General features: G+C 47.2%; 1 long non-coding RNA gene across 1 annotated transcript; it reads left to right on the forward strand.

Annotated features, from left to right (window-relative positions):
- The first annotated feature begins 293 nt into the window (after positions 1–293).
- LOC308356321 lies at positions 294–6,513 on the forward strand. Its single transcript, XR_013968069.1, has 3 exons — positions 294–567; positions 4,587–4,768; positions 5,962–6,513. It is a non-coding gene; the product is annotated as an uncharacterized lncRNA (long non-coding RNA).
- Positions 6,514–14,513: the final 8,000 nt, after the last annotated feature.

Here is a 14,513-nt window from a genome sequence, read left to right on the forward strand (position 1 = left end):
CCCAGAGAGGGGCTAGCTTCCCTGCCAGCTTCTTGGAATCTGTGTCACCTGTGCTCGCCAGAAAGGCATGAACTTCCGTCTCCCTATCTGTGGGCTCGGAGAAGGGTGAACGGAGTGGGCGGGGTGAACCTTCCTCCTGATGGGTGCTGGTGAGCATCACGCAGAGCGCTAATTCCCCACCCTACGCCCCCCCTACTGGCGGCAGAAACTGCGTTGGCGGTGGGCCGGAAGCTTGGGGGCAGCCAGCCAGGGGATAAGCCGCACCAGGGCCGTGGTGCCCAGGAAGAGGGTTCACAGGAAAACCCGTAGCAACTTCTCTGGGAGCACCTGTGCTCAGCTCCTGACCCTCCCCCTTAACCACGCGGGAGAGGCCCCCAACGGCAGCTCGTGAATGAGGTAGAGACTGAGAAAAAGAGGGGGCCAGCTGTCTATGGGACCCCAACTCCCTAGGCGTCCTGGGCAGTGTGGAGCAGGGGCAGACTTGAACTGCATGAGATTCTGGAGTCTCGATATTGGCCCAGAGGGGACATTTGATGACCGAGAGGAACCGATCACCTGCTGTCAGTGGTGAGTGGCTGAGTGCCCCCAGGGCGGGCCAGGACTTCATGTGACGAGTTCATGGGGTGACGGGCTGATGAGGTCCCGGAGAGGCTTGCAGGAGCTCATGCCCAGGGTGCCACTCATTTCATGAGCTGGTAACAGGTGCCCATTACCCAGTGTTCCCCTGGGAAGACCATGTTACTATGACTCTATTACAAGGACATACGTCTATCCGTGTTGGGAATCCTGCCTGGGAGTGCAAAGACACACGGACTAGACACTCCCTTGGTATTTACCATGAGCCTGCACTTAGTAAGGCAGTTAATACAATAGGACAGGGCTTGGGGCTCTGAGCTCAGCTGAAATCCAGCCCCGGTGCCCATCATCTGGCTAACACTTCACCTGTCTCAGCCTTGGTTTCTTCTCCTGTTCACTGGGTGTTACCCACCCTTGAAGGGTTCCAGAGTTGGTGAAACAGCAGATGTGGGAGATCTGAAAGGGACAGGTCCCCTGGTGCAGTGCCTAACCTCCAGTCTGTGGCTGAATAACACACAGTCTCGGTGCTTAGAGATCTGCTATTCTGGAAGGGGATAGACTAGGATTGAGTATGCATGTGTAACTCAGACAGTGAGATTTTGGTGAGGGCTGCCTGTTTTTACTGAATTATTTATAGAAATATACTTTGGGTCAGACATCAATACTCTTAGGTGAGTTTGTAACTGAATGAAACACTGAATTCAGAGTCCTTACCTGAGAGGTGTGGGGCAGGTGGTGAAGTTGAGCACAAATGACCCTGGGAACCCCCACCCCAGGTTGTCTGGACAACCAGACAGCTGGGCTTTGGGGCCCCCGCCCTCCAATGGTACGTTGCATCCTTCTGTGAGCTCTGCAACGTCTGTAGGCCCCCAGATCCAGGCTGCCAGGTGCCCAGTAAGGTTGTTCTTGAATTTGCCCTGAAAGAAGGGATAGCAGTTGGGAGCCAGGCCCCTCCCCTGGCACCCAAAGTCACATGGCAAGGTCAGCTGTCATGCCAACTGGCTGCCTCTCCCAAAGACAGTGTGAGAAAAACATATGTCCTCCCTGTTCTTGCTAACCCTCATTTTGTAAGTTTTTTTCCTAGAAGAGCCTGTTCCCTACCCGAGCTACATGACACTGTGAAATTCACCCAAATCCTTGTACACGACTCTGATCCTCATGCTAAAGGGTTGGCCTAGATAAAGACTCAGGAGGCAGATATGGGACAGATATGAGGATGGGCAGGGATGGACAGAAAACCCCCAAACAGCAGCATCAAGATTTTAAAATGTCTCCACAAATTGAAATCTGGGGACCACCCACTAAAGAGAAAATACAAGTTCAGAGAGAAATGTACTCAGGTTCATGACATTACAAACTACAAAATGGGAGCATTTGTCCTGATGGAGGTTCCTGGGAAAATACCTGGAATTTCAGCAAACCCAACTCACCACGAGCCACTGACATGATACAGAGGACAGCAAGAACAGGGACAGAGTGATGTCCTCCACGGTCCCCACTGGCTGGCTCATATCTGGAGCATCCCATACAGCCTGGAAGCCGGGTCTTAGGAAGGCCCATGACAGCCAGGTGGAGAGTAAGAACAGGGGAGGGTCTTGTGAAGAAAGGTTTAGGGACCTGGAGAGATAGAGCTTGAAGATGGCAAGTTTGCACTGATCACAGAGTGGCCTCCTTAAAAAAAATGAAGGGCTATATTGTCCAAGCACTCTGGAGAGCATTCACTGTCACACGGAAGAAAAACATAGATTGTTTTCAGGATGGTCTCATGAAGCAGAGGCAGTACAGACTGGCAGAAGTCACAGGAAAATGGTTGTCAGAGCCAGGAGCAAAACCAAATAAAAAGCAGACAGGGACTCTCAGATTGATTGTTCCAAAAACGTGGCAGTCCGCTCTGCAGAGAAGTCCCCTCCCTAGCGTGAGGCTGTGGAGACAGAGCCCCAGGGCCGGGCCTCGTGCAGGCAGTCCTGGAGGGAGGTCTCTGAGCCATGCCCCAGGCCCTTGTGACAGAAATAGCTACGTGACTACCAATGTACAGTCTCCCCTTATTTTTAAATATAAACCCTGATTTCTTATGGGGCAGCAACGTGTTGGCCAAGAACTGTATTGCTCAATCCCTTGTGGTTAGGTGTAGTCACACATCTAAATTCAAGACCAAGAGCTGTGAATGGAGGCATTTCCTGGAGCTCCTGGGAAGGCTCATTACTGGGAATTGATTAGCTGGGAAACACACTTTTGCCCTTTTTCCTTTCTGCTGTTTGGAGTATGGATGCAATGGCTGGCACTCCAGCAGCTGTCTTGGACCACGAGCATAGGAGCCGCACAGCAGGACGTTGGAGCAGAGAGATAAGAAGCTGAGTGGCAGATGGTGACAGAGCTGATGTTCATATGCATTTACTGGGTGTTTACTATACGCTACACAGCGTCTTAGGCACTTGGTGAACCAAACAGACAGTATCTGCCCACATAGATCTCAAACCGGTGAGGGAACTAGGGCTGTCTGCTGCCTTATACAGTGTACAGGATAGGGAGCATCCACACAGAGTGAAATGGGGCCCTCTGAAGCTGTAGAAAGGGGAGGTCCTGCAGGGAGCTTACATTGTAGGAGCATCCTCATAATCTTGATTAGACAGACGATAGCATGGAGATTTACAGATACTAAGTTATTTCCCAAGATTGCTCTAAGAAGTGATATCCAACTGGGATATCTGACTCCAACTCACTTTCTTAACCACTTCTTTCACTTGCTGAGGCAGGAAAAGAGAAGGGCAGGAACATACTTGGAGGAACAGAGAGGAAGAGAATCCAGAGATGGGTGTATTTTGGAATTGGGGTGGGTGGGGGGGATAGCACGAAGCACGAGGGGTGAAGAGAAGTGAAGGGGGATGACCGTGGCCATTCTTGACCTTCAAGAGGACAAAGTTAGTAACAACCTCCCTCGCTTACTGAAACTCTCTCAACCTGAGTCATTTTTCCCCCTGTAACAGGTTTACAGAATCTTTCATTTCTATGTCTATTATTGAGATTTATGTTAAAAATAGATTTCGGCAACTGTTCGGTAGCATAATTATTCCTGTGACACCAGAGTACATCCAGTACCAACTTCTTTTGTTGTCAATCCACCAAATGCCCCCCAGCATCGCGCATCGCGCCGTGACGGCAGCTGTGTTGCAGACATTTAAGTATAGAACTGAGCTGTTTTTCACAAACAACTTCATGACTTCACATCCATGGACCTGAAAGGTGTTTGCACACCATATGCTTCTCTTTCTTGCACCGTAGAGTAAGAAATAACACTCAGAATCCCTACCAAGAAGTAGACATTCTCATTTTATCTTGAGGGGTGTGGAGGATCTATTTCCAAAAATGTTTCCTCCTATGAACGTGCCCCCACAGCTCAGCAGAAACCTGCCCTCCAGAGCATCGGGGCGGGGCTGTGGGGATGGCGGACCGGTGGTGGCAAGTTGTAAGTATCCCCAGGCAAACTCTTTGGCTTTGAAAACTATTTCCTAAAATGGTTTGAGTTAGAACCAGAGATGAAGGAAGAGGCATGGCGGCACATGTGGAGTAGCCTCTCTGCAGCTCTCCCCAGCCCTGCTGGCCTTCCCCATCCCTCACCCTGTGTTCCTGGCTTCTGCAAGAAGAGCACACGTACCTCCATGCTCAGCCTGGAGAAAGAAAGCTCTTTGGCAAAGCTGCATGTGGTGCCGTGAAGTTATTTCTCAGAAGACAAAGATGACACTTACTGTGGGTGTGGTGGATAAAGGGTAGAGCAGAGGAAGGGAGCCCCTCAGAAGGCTGCCGGGGGCTCCCCAGCAGACCCGTGCAGGCCAGGAGAGAGGACAGAATGTCATACCCAACACACTGGACAGGAAGAATTGTCTAGCTACGTGTCCAGTTCCATTCCATTTTAAAGGTTGTGGGTAGGCAGTCCAGCTATTTGAAGCATAAACAGAGTCCTGTTTCAGTCCCTTCTCCAAGGCATCCTGTGGACAACCTCACTCCTTTTTCAGAACAACCTCGTTCTCATCCTCATTTGTCCTGCATTTGGAAGAACTGAGGTCCAGAGGTGTTTTGGTCACTTGTCCATGGCCATAGGGCAGGTGGCATGTGGGACAGGCTCTGACTACAGCCCACCTGCAGAGTGGCACCTTCCTACGACCCCTCGGAGATGGCTTCACACCAGCTACTTGAGGTGAGCTTCTGACTTCTGGATGGTGCGGAGTCTTTCTTGGGGTCTGCAAAGAGGGGATGCTTTGGGCCACGGCTTAGATATAGGTTCTAGAGAGTTTCAAGGCGCAGTAATTTTGCAGGGGGTTTATTCTGCCTCTCTTTCTTGGGGGGTATTAAATAATCAATTCTAGGATGGGTGCTGAAGCAACACCATTCCAGAGCAGTTTAGCTAAATAGCTAACACCAACCAAATCATCAACTTCACTCAACATCGTATTTTTGAGCACGATCCCTGATGACGTAGACAGGCAGATATGAATAGCTGAATTTCAGACATAGTTCACAGAGAACTAGGTTGGACCTCAGGTCCCCATTTCCCTCTTAAGCACACTGAGGTTCACATCTGGCTCTTCCCTAACACAAACACCGCAGCAGCCCTGTCCTTGTACAGTGTTCCTGAGAATGGCTGTTCTATTTGCAATTACTGTGTCCTCGACCCTTGCTGAGTGTCCAGGTGGGAGAGTATTCTTCCCTCCTGCGCTGACTTTGGACTTGGCCATGGAACTTGTTTTGGCCAATGGACCATATGCCATAGCTGAGCAAAACCTTTCACAGCAGTTGTGTGGTTGGGCTTTGCTTCCCGTGAGGCTCTGCCCTCTGTTGTGAAAACAACACACCCCAGGGAGTGGTGGTTCCTTTATCCTTGGTGTACAAGGAGCAGACACCAGGAGGCTAACGGAGAGCAGCCCAAGCCAGCCAGGCTGGCGGCGCCCAGTGCTACTCGGGGGCCCCTCAGTCCACCTGAAGCCCTCGTGGTTCACAGGGAAGACAGAGACTCTGTCGTGTCGCCTGGAATCAGTGTGATCTGTTGCTGGGGCACAAGCTGACTCCTATAGAAGTGGGTTCCTAAGTCCAGCTGCTACCAGAATGCATCCTGCAAGGTAGGCTCTGGCCTCTGGAGACAGCCAGGGTGCAAGCTTTGCCATGCAGATTACTTGATGGGACTGTCCAAAATATACTGATGGACTTGTGGCTCTGGGTGAAGAGATTTCAATTCAGAATCTTCACAGTGTGGGTTGGTTGTTCTTTGCTGTATCTGATAAGGTGCCAAAAGAAAGAGGTACTTGGAAAATAATCAGCTTATTTGTTTGAAGGTACAATTGACTCATGGCAAAATCTATCCTTTTTTTTCTTTTCTTTCTTTCTTTTTTTTAGCAGGCTCCATGCCCAACATGGGGCTCAATCTTACGACCCTGAGATCAAGAGTCAGATGTTCTACTGACTGAGCCAGCCAGGCACCCCCAAATCCATCCTTTGAGTGTACGGTGTGGGAGTTTGGACAAGTATATATGGTCGTGGGACTACCATCAAAATCAAAATATAGGACAATTCTATCATCCTGACAAATTGCCCTGTGCCTCTTTGGAGTGAAGCCCCTGTCTCCAGGTCCAGCCCCTTAGAACCACTCTTTTGTTTTCTGTCCCTGTCATTTTGTGTTTTCCAGATGTGCTGGAAACAGAATCCTGCTGCAGGTGGGCTTCGAGTCTGACTATCATCATTCAGCTTATGCGTTTCCGGTTCACCCGTGTGGTTGTGTGTGTCAACAGTTTAGTCTTTTAAAATTTTGAGGTTTTTTTTTTTTTTTTTTTTTTTTTTTACTGTTTAGATGTACCACAGTTGATCCACTTGTCTATTGAAGAACACGTAGATACTCTCCAGTTTGGGGCAATTATAAAGAAAGCCACCATAAACATCTGCATACCGTTTTTTGTTTGTTTGTTTTATTTTGTCTTGTTTGGTTTGGTTTGGTTTGGTTTAGAGAGGGGGAGGAGGTTGGGTGGGGGGGCAGAGGGAGAAGGAGAGAATCTTAAGCAGGTCCTCACGACACTGAGGTCATGATCTGAGCCAAAGACAAGAGTCAGACGCTTCACCGACTGTGTCAACCAGGCGCCCCTGCATAATGGTTTTTGAGTGAAGTTATGTTTTGCTTTCCCTTGGGTAATTATCTAGGAGTGAGGTTGCTGGGTGGGGGGATGAGTATACATCTAAATTTGTAAGACACGGCCTTCCTGCTTCCAAAATACTGGTGTGTCTTCCATTCCTGCCAGCAGGGAGCGAGAGCTCCAGCTGCTCCCCGTTCTTGGCTGCAGGTACCATTGCCAGCCTCCCCTGGTTTAGGCAACCCAACGGAGAAGTGGCCGTGCCTCACTGGGGCTTACGTTTGCATTTCTCTTGTGGCCAGTTATGTGGAACATCTTACACATGCTTCCATGTCAACCATATGTCTTCTTTGGTGAAGTGTCTGTTCAAATCCTTTGCCCATTTCAAAAAATGTGTTGTTGGGTTATTTATTTATTTATTTTTAATTAGTGAGTTTTGAGAGTTCTTTGTATCCTCCCTCTGGATACAAGTCCGTCATCAGAAATGTGATCTACAAGTGTATTCTCTGAGCCAATGGCTTGTCTTGTTGTTTTCTTGGTGAAGTGACTTAATTTTGATGACATCACATTGGTCTGTTTGAAAGCATGGTTTAAAGAGAAGAAAACAGAATCCGGGCATTCTGAGATGGGCGAGATAGAAAGGGACACATTGTAGAGGTGAGCTGGTGGTAAAACCCATGTCAAACATACAGTCCTCTTATTGGATTCTGGTTCCTCCAACAAATCCTTTCAAATGCATGAAATGGCTCATGGAAAAGGACCAAGGGCATGGTCCCACGGAAGCATAACGGGCAAAGTGAGGTCACCCATGCCCTTGTCAGTCATGCGGCGTGCTGTGGACTGGCCTCCTGGTGCAGGACACTCAACTTAGAGAATGTGAGCACATATACATGTGTGTCAGATATGTATATATGCGCACATGTCTTACAGGCACATGCATGTGTGTGCACATGTATGCGGTGTGTGACATGTGTCGTGCACACGTGTGTCCATTACATGTGTGTACAGTCTGTGACTGAGTATTACATGTCTACAAGCAGGACAGTGTGTGCAAATATGTGTCTGGTATGAAATTAAGAAGCTCCTCATGGTCTTTTTCCTTAATGCATTTACAGTCCAGGGAGACTCAACCAGCCACCTTTCATTGGGCATTCTCTAGAAAGTGTCATGTTTCGGAAGTCTCAGGCACTTCAAGAATTGTCCAAGCAAGTGGCCATGAAATAATGACCAGGTGGGAGGGACTCATCCTTCACTCTCTGCCCTGCTGGGACCACTCATCCACTCATTTTCCCTCCCCTCTCCTGTCCCATTCTCTCCTTTCCCTTCCACCTACCCTCCCGTCCTCCCCTTCTCTCGGGGGCTGGAAGAGATGTCCAGGTGTGTCCCCATCTTCTCTATATGGAGCTCTGTCCTCCGATGATCTGTTCCCACTTACAGCTGACTCCATCCCCCCTAGTATCTTGTCACAGATTCACAGATGCCTCATTTCACAGTAAGGAAGCCGGGGCCGGAAAGGGCCTCAGTGACTCATGTAAAATCACACAGCTGCTTACGGCATAACCACCGTCCCTGAATAAAGCTTAAAATCACCGCATCGTAGGCTAGATGACACCTCAAGTCTTCCCACGGTCCGTTTGGCAGCCAATCCTTGGGCAAACACTGGAGCTGAGCTCGAAGTTTTTGCTTCTTAAGCATGGGAAGAGCACAGGAGAGTCCAGACCTGGCTCGTTTCTGAGACCAAAACCCTCGAGTGAGGTTGACTGCTGGCCTGTTGCATTTGTGTCTTAAAATCCTGTTTCTTAACTAATCCCAACCGTTGAAATCCTATCTGTAACCCATTTGCACTTGCATTGCTTCTCTTAACCTCACTCTTTAAAATGCTTCTTTAATATCACCTCCAGAAATTATGTCCAGGGTTTGGAGGACTTCTGACTTCTAATCAAATAACATACAGTGAAAAGTGATCAAGGAGAAAGCAGCTTTCATGTGTTCAGTTCATTTTAGACACCAGAATAATTTCTAGAATAATTACTGGCTGAACAGTACGTTGCTCCATAGGTATACATTTGCATACATTTATCAATAGGAATATTAAATATAACTATTAACTCTGAATGTTGGGTCAAATCAGTAACTAATTATTTTATTTTATTTTATTTTATTTTTGGCATGAATGCCCTGATATTTCCTGCACTGAGCTGAACAAATTACAAGGCTTCCCTCCTTGCCACCTGGCTGGACAAGACAGCCACACACCCAAGTGACAGCATCTGTGCAAAGCAGATTACGAGCCTGTGCCCAGAGAAGGCTGTGTTGGTCTGAAGGCACCTGTTCACTCTTGGGAAAGAAACAGCCTTTTACTAAAAATGCTTGCGCTCTTACAGAAAGAAGCCAGTTTTCTGCACATGTTGATCTGGCTTCTAGGGTGAGTGTGAAAAACCACCCTAACTGGATCCATCATGAGTAGAGATTCCGGCAGGTAGGAAAGGGCAGAAACCTAGCACAACAGCCATTTAGAAAGGAATGGGCTGGGAGCATTTGTTCTAAGTCTATAAAAAGGGTAATTACTTTGGCAAGTAGTTCATTTTCTGCCCCATAAAGGCAGCTGTAAATGGATTATAAATAAGTGATGGCTCATAATTCATTAAAAACAAGAGGATGGGAACAGTTTTAAGGAAGCATGAGTTTTAAGGAGAACCTTCAAAATTCAGCAAACGTTACAGAGGACTGGAGCAGCCCAAGACCCCAGGGGCACTTTCCTTCACAGGGGCTGGCTCTTCCCGTTCCACCGGCTCTAGGCACCTTGCTGAGGGCCATCCTTCCTCTCCAGGTGCAGGCAGAACACTGTACTTGGCATCCGAAGAATTAAAGCCTGTTTACTCCCTGTAATCTTGGGCAAACATCTTTGAGCCTCAGTGTCCTCAACTGCAAAATGGGATAACAAGAGCACCCGACTCACAGAGCAGTGGTGTGCGCTGCTTGTCTCACTCACTCCACAAACACAGGACGTGTGATTGACGTTCCGCCTTGTGCCAGGCCCGGGGGAAGGTGTGGAGGATGAACACCAGGCTCCAGCCCTTCAAGAAGTCGAAGTTCATCTTAGACCAACTGGGTCCAAGACTCTGGGGACAGGGCCTGAGCGCTGGGACCTTTTCCAGGTCCAGAGGTGAGCTCAGGGCTAAGGACTGCTAGCGTAGATGGTGCAGGTAAAACAATAAGTGAATGAAAGGGAGGCAGGGGTCTTTGCAGGTGTGAATAGGCCTTGAAGGACCAGTAGGGGTTTGTTTGTGGAGGGAGTCCAGTGAACAAAAGCATGGTGCATTGGGCCTTGAAATTTGGAGTGGAGGAAGCCCAGGACCCATTTGTTCCTGCCCAGGAGCTGCGTCAGCGCTGTGCCTACAGGAGGACAGGAATGCCGTGCTGTGGTGAAGTCAGTGGGGAGGCCTGGTGCTCTTCTCATGTACACTGATGGGGTTCAGGACTCACTATTCCAAAATATGGTGGATTAAATAGGAATGGAAGAATCAGGAAAGTCACTCTGCCTCCTCAGCCCCCACTCTTCCTCCCTGAAACAGGCCATAGAACCCCATGTAAAAGGCACCCTTCCTGTATCAGGAGGAGAGAAGACATTCTCATCATCAGACCCAGATTCCTGGAACTTGGGGCCGGGAAATTTTTACAAACTTTGTTAAACCAACCCTCATCTTCCTATTCAACTTCTTTATCGCGTACTCCCCTTTGTCTTGTCAATGCTTCACAAATCTATCGCTTCTTTGTCTCAAAGCTATAAAAGACTCTTGTTCTGTTTTAGACCCAGTCAGAGACCCTAAGAGGGTCAAGGGGAACTTTTTGACAAAAAAGGAGAGCTTTCAACAAAAGTCAATGCCCATTCATGATGAAAAGTTCAAGGGTAGGTATAGAGGGAATGTCCATCTGCATAACAAAGGCAGAAAAGACAAGACAACATGTGAAAAATGGAGAGCTTTTCCTCTAAGATCAGAAATAAGACAAGGATGCCTATTCCTGGCACTTACTCAACACAGTATAGCAAGTCCTACTCACAGCAATTAGGCAAAAAGAAAAAAAAAATCCCAGATCAGAATGGAAGACATAAAACTCTATTTGCAGAGCACACGATACTATATATAGAAAACCCTAATGGCTCCCCAAGAAACTCTTAGAACTAATAAATGAATTCAGTAATAATTTATGATTCAGGGCATTGTGCTAAGTGAACTAAGCCAGACAGAGAAAGACAAACACAGGATAACATCACTTAGAGTGGAATCCAAAAAACCCTTGAACTCATAGTTGTGGAGAACAGACTAGCAGTTACCAGAGGTGGGGGTAGAGGAGTGCACCAAATGGGTGAAGGGAGTCAAAGGCGCACACTTCCAGTTATCAGATGAGTAAGTCCTGGGGAGGCAGTTTATAGTATGGTGACTGTGCATGTGTAATGATACCGTATCATAGATTTGAAAGTTGCTAAGAGAGTAAATCCTCCAAGTTCTCATCACAAGAAAAATAAATTGTACTATGTGAAGTGAAGGATGATTTCACAATGTATACATAAATCAAATCTTTATGTTGTACACTTAAAATTAATACGATGTTATATGGCAAAGACAAAACAAAACAAAAAACAACTTGTTCAGACCCAGCCAGGGAACCTCAGCAGGTGCAGGAAAATGTCTTCCTTCCCGGCAATGTGTTAGAGAGACCAGTCAGACCCCAGAAAGGGGAAACTGCCACTCTTAGAGAAGAAGCATTGGGGGTAAGGGCACACATTCGGGTACCAGATCCCATGAGCCCTGTTCAGGTCCCGTACTTGCTATGTTAACCTTGGGCAAGTTCCTTAACCTCTTTGTGCATTAGTTTTCTCAATTGCAAATGTGATCAAAACCAATTTCTATCTCATGGCACTGTGGTTCAGGTAAAGTGACCTAATAATCATAAAGCACTCAGAGCAATGCCCGACACACAGCCAGCACTGTGTTTGCTGCTGCCGTTTTTCAAGTGCTGGCTCCAAAGCCCCTTCCTCTGTGAGCTCCATCAAGCCTGATGAACGGTCCCCATGTTTTTCCTACCATTTTTGTTGCAGTTACTTATCCATATGTTTCTCTCCTGAGGCTGTGAATTGACCAAGGGGTGCTCTTATTTCCTGCCTCACATAGGTCTGGAGTAGGGGCTCTCTGCTTATTTATGATATATGGTTAGATTTTTATTAAGTTAATACAATAAAAACTACTGGGGAACCTGGGTGGTTCAGTCGGTTAAGCGTCTGCCTTTGGCTCAGATCTTGATCCCAGGGTTCTGGGATCCAGCAACATGCTAGGCTCCCTGCTCAGCGGGAAGCCTGCTTCTCCCTCTCCCCCTTCCCTCACCGCACACGTGCATGTGCACGCTCTCATTCTCTCTCTCTCTCTCTCTCTCAAATACTCCTTTAAAAAATAAAAATATTTAAAAAATAAAAACTACTAAAGCAAAGAAGGATGTTTTTAACAATCAGCAACAATCTTTCATTGTTTTAAAGACTGAAATCGACCAGAATTGGATCCTTTCATGAGTTGAGAAGAGCTTGCAAATGCAAGACATTTCAATACCTTTGTTTTGTGCTATTAAAACTTTGGCCCTCCTTGTGGCATTTTCTTACTGCAAATCCTATAAAATATTTAGTTTCCTAAGCACACTGAAGTTTAATCCTTGTAAAGAAACTTCCATCTGGAAATGTGAGGCATAATTTATTAACTCCCTTTCCTTGCACACTGATAGTTATAGTACTGTATTTCTAATTGGGAGCTGAGTTGCAAATACAATGGAAATATGGAAATAGATAAATCTCTTTCAAGGCACAGTTAAGAAAGTGTTGTAGGATGACTCGCAACTCTAGTGAATGCCTTGTGTGGCCTGATTCGTGGATTGGTTTCAGCTCTCAGGGGCCCTGGCTAGTCCCTTTGTCTGAGCACCCTCCCCCTGGATGTCCCAGAGGCTAATGCCCTCACTTCTTTTGAACCGAAGGGGAGTAGACTATGTCACCCAAAATATGCCTTTTTGGCATAAGGATGATCTTGAGTTGGGTTTTTTGGCTCAAGATTTTATTTATTTATTTAGGAGAGAGAGAGTGTGTGCACAAGCAGGGGAGGGGCAGAGGGAGAGAATCTCAAGCCGACTCTGAAGTGAGCTTGGAGCTCTCCAGGAGGCTCCACTCTATGACCCTGAGATCATGACCTGAACTGAAACCAAGAGTTGGACACTTAACTGACTGAGCTGCCCAGACATTCTAAGCTTGTTATTTTTAAGAAAAAGCAGACACAGGAGAAGTTCTGAATACTGAGAAGTCACCCTTTGGTAAGACACACTTAGGTTTATAAGGGAAAGCTCGGTAAGGGTGTCTCCCCCTCTGCACCAGGAAGAGGAAGATGATTGAATCTCCAGAAACTGTTATCAGTAAAGAAGGTAGTGTCTTCAAACTGCACAACATCCATATCTTTGATGACTGTGTTTTGTCTGACAACCGCCATGACTACCTCCCCAGCCCCACCCCTGCAGTGTCCTTTGTCTTTAGCTGGAGAGGGTATTTAAGGTGATGGTCTCAGCCATTTAGAGAGTTACTCTGTTTTGGGAGTCTCTCTTATGTATGTAAGAGTTACACGTATTATTAAACTTCTGGGGGTTTTTTCCCCTTAATTTATCTTTTACAACATGGGGTCTCAGGCAAGAACCTAGGAGTGTCGAGGGAAAATTGCTTTTCCTCCCCTACAAAGTGCTTGCTTAAATCTCACACGATCTCCTCCAGCATCCTACCCTCCCCTCATCAGGCATCCCTCTCCCCCCTTCACCGTACTCTTCCACACTGGTCCATGTCCTTCCCCTTCCTGTGTTCGCTGTGCACCTCATCCCAGCAGAACCTGAGCTTGGAGGGCTGGGCGTTTTGTTTGTTTACTGTTTTGTTTACATGGCCCAGGTGCCCAGAGCAGTCCCTGACATACAGTAGGTGCTCAACAAATATTGGTTGTATCAAGCACCAGCTTCCCAACGACTGCCAATACCAACCATTGATAAGACACAGTGGGAAGAAAGAACATTACCTTGACAGCTGGGTCTCACAGAGGGAGGGGAAGGTTGGCGTTTACTGACAGTTTGAAGTTTGGTTTAAGGCAAGTCTCTGCAAGGGGTGGGGGCATGCTCATAAGTTTTTAATACCTTTAAAAATATGATTAGTATCTCTAAAGCTTTAATATTACATCTTAAAAATTTTTATTTGTTTATGTTTTCCTGAAACCAGGAGGTCTCTGGATCCAGGCAGATTATTATTTATTTACAGCCATAACTGCATCAGTTCCCCATATTCTTCCCTCTTTTGGGGCACAATGTGAGTGAGAGCCGGCTGGCTGGGGCTGGTTCTTTAAGTGGGCTCCTTGCCCTACAGGAGAGGAACCCTGAAATTATCAATCTGTTTACATAGGATGGCATTTGCTGCAGCCCAGCGCCCCATAAACACAGTCTCCTTAGGAAGAGACAGATCTCCGTGGAATGTAAATAATAAATAAATGGAAAAATAAATAAATGTAAATAATGGCAATATATATTCAGAACAAGGGAATCAGCCACCATCACCTGCATTCGGCATAGACACAAAGGAGGGCAGAAGGTTGGGAGAAAGGGAGTTCACGTGTGCCCCGATCGGAGGCTATCAGCATGGGCAAGGGACAGGCAGGCTGACGGGATGCTGGGAAGCCCATGTGACTGGTTCGGGGTGCCTGCCTGGCTTTCTCCTTTAGTTGGTCCAAGTGGCAAGTGGGCGCAGCAATCAGGAAGCTGGCGATT

Source organism: Martes martes (genome assembly GCF_963455335.1).
Source record: "Martes martes genome assembly, chromosome: 15".
Lineage (NCBI taxonomy): Eukaryota > Metazoa > Chordata > Mammalia > Carnivora > Mustelidae > Martes > Martes martes.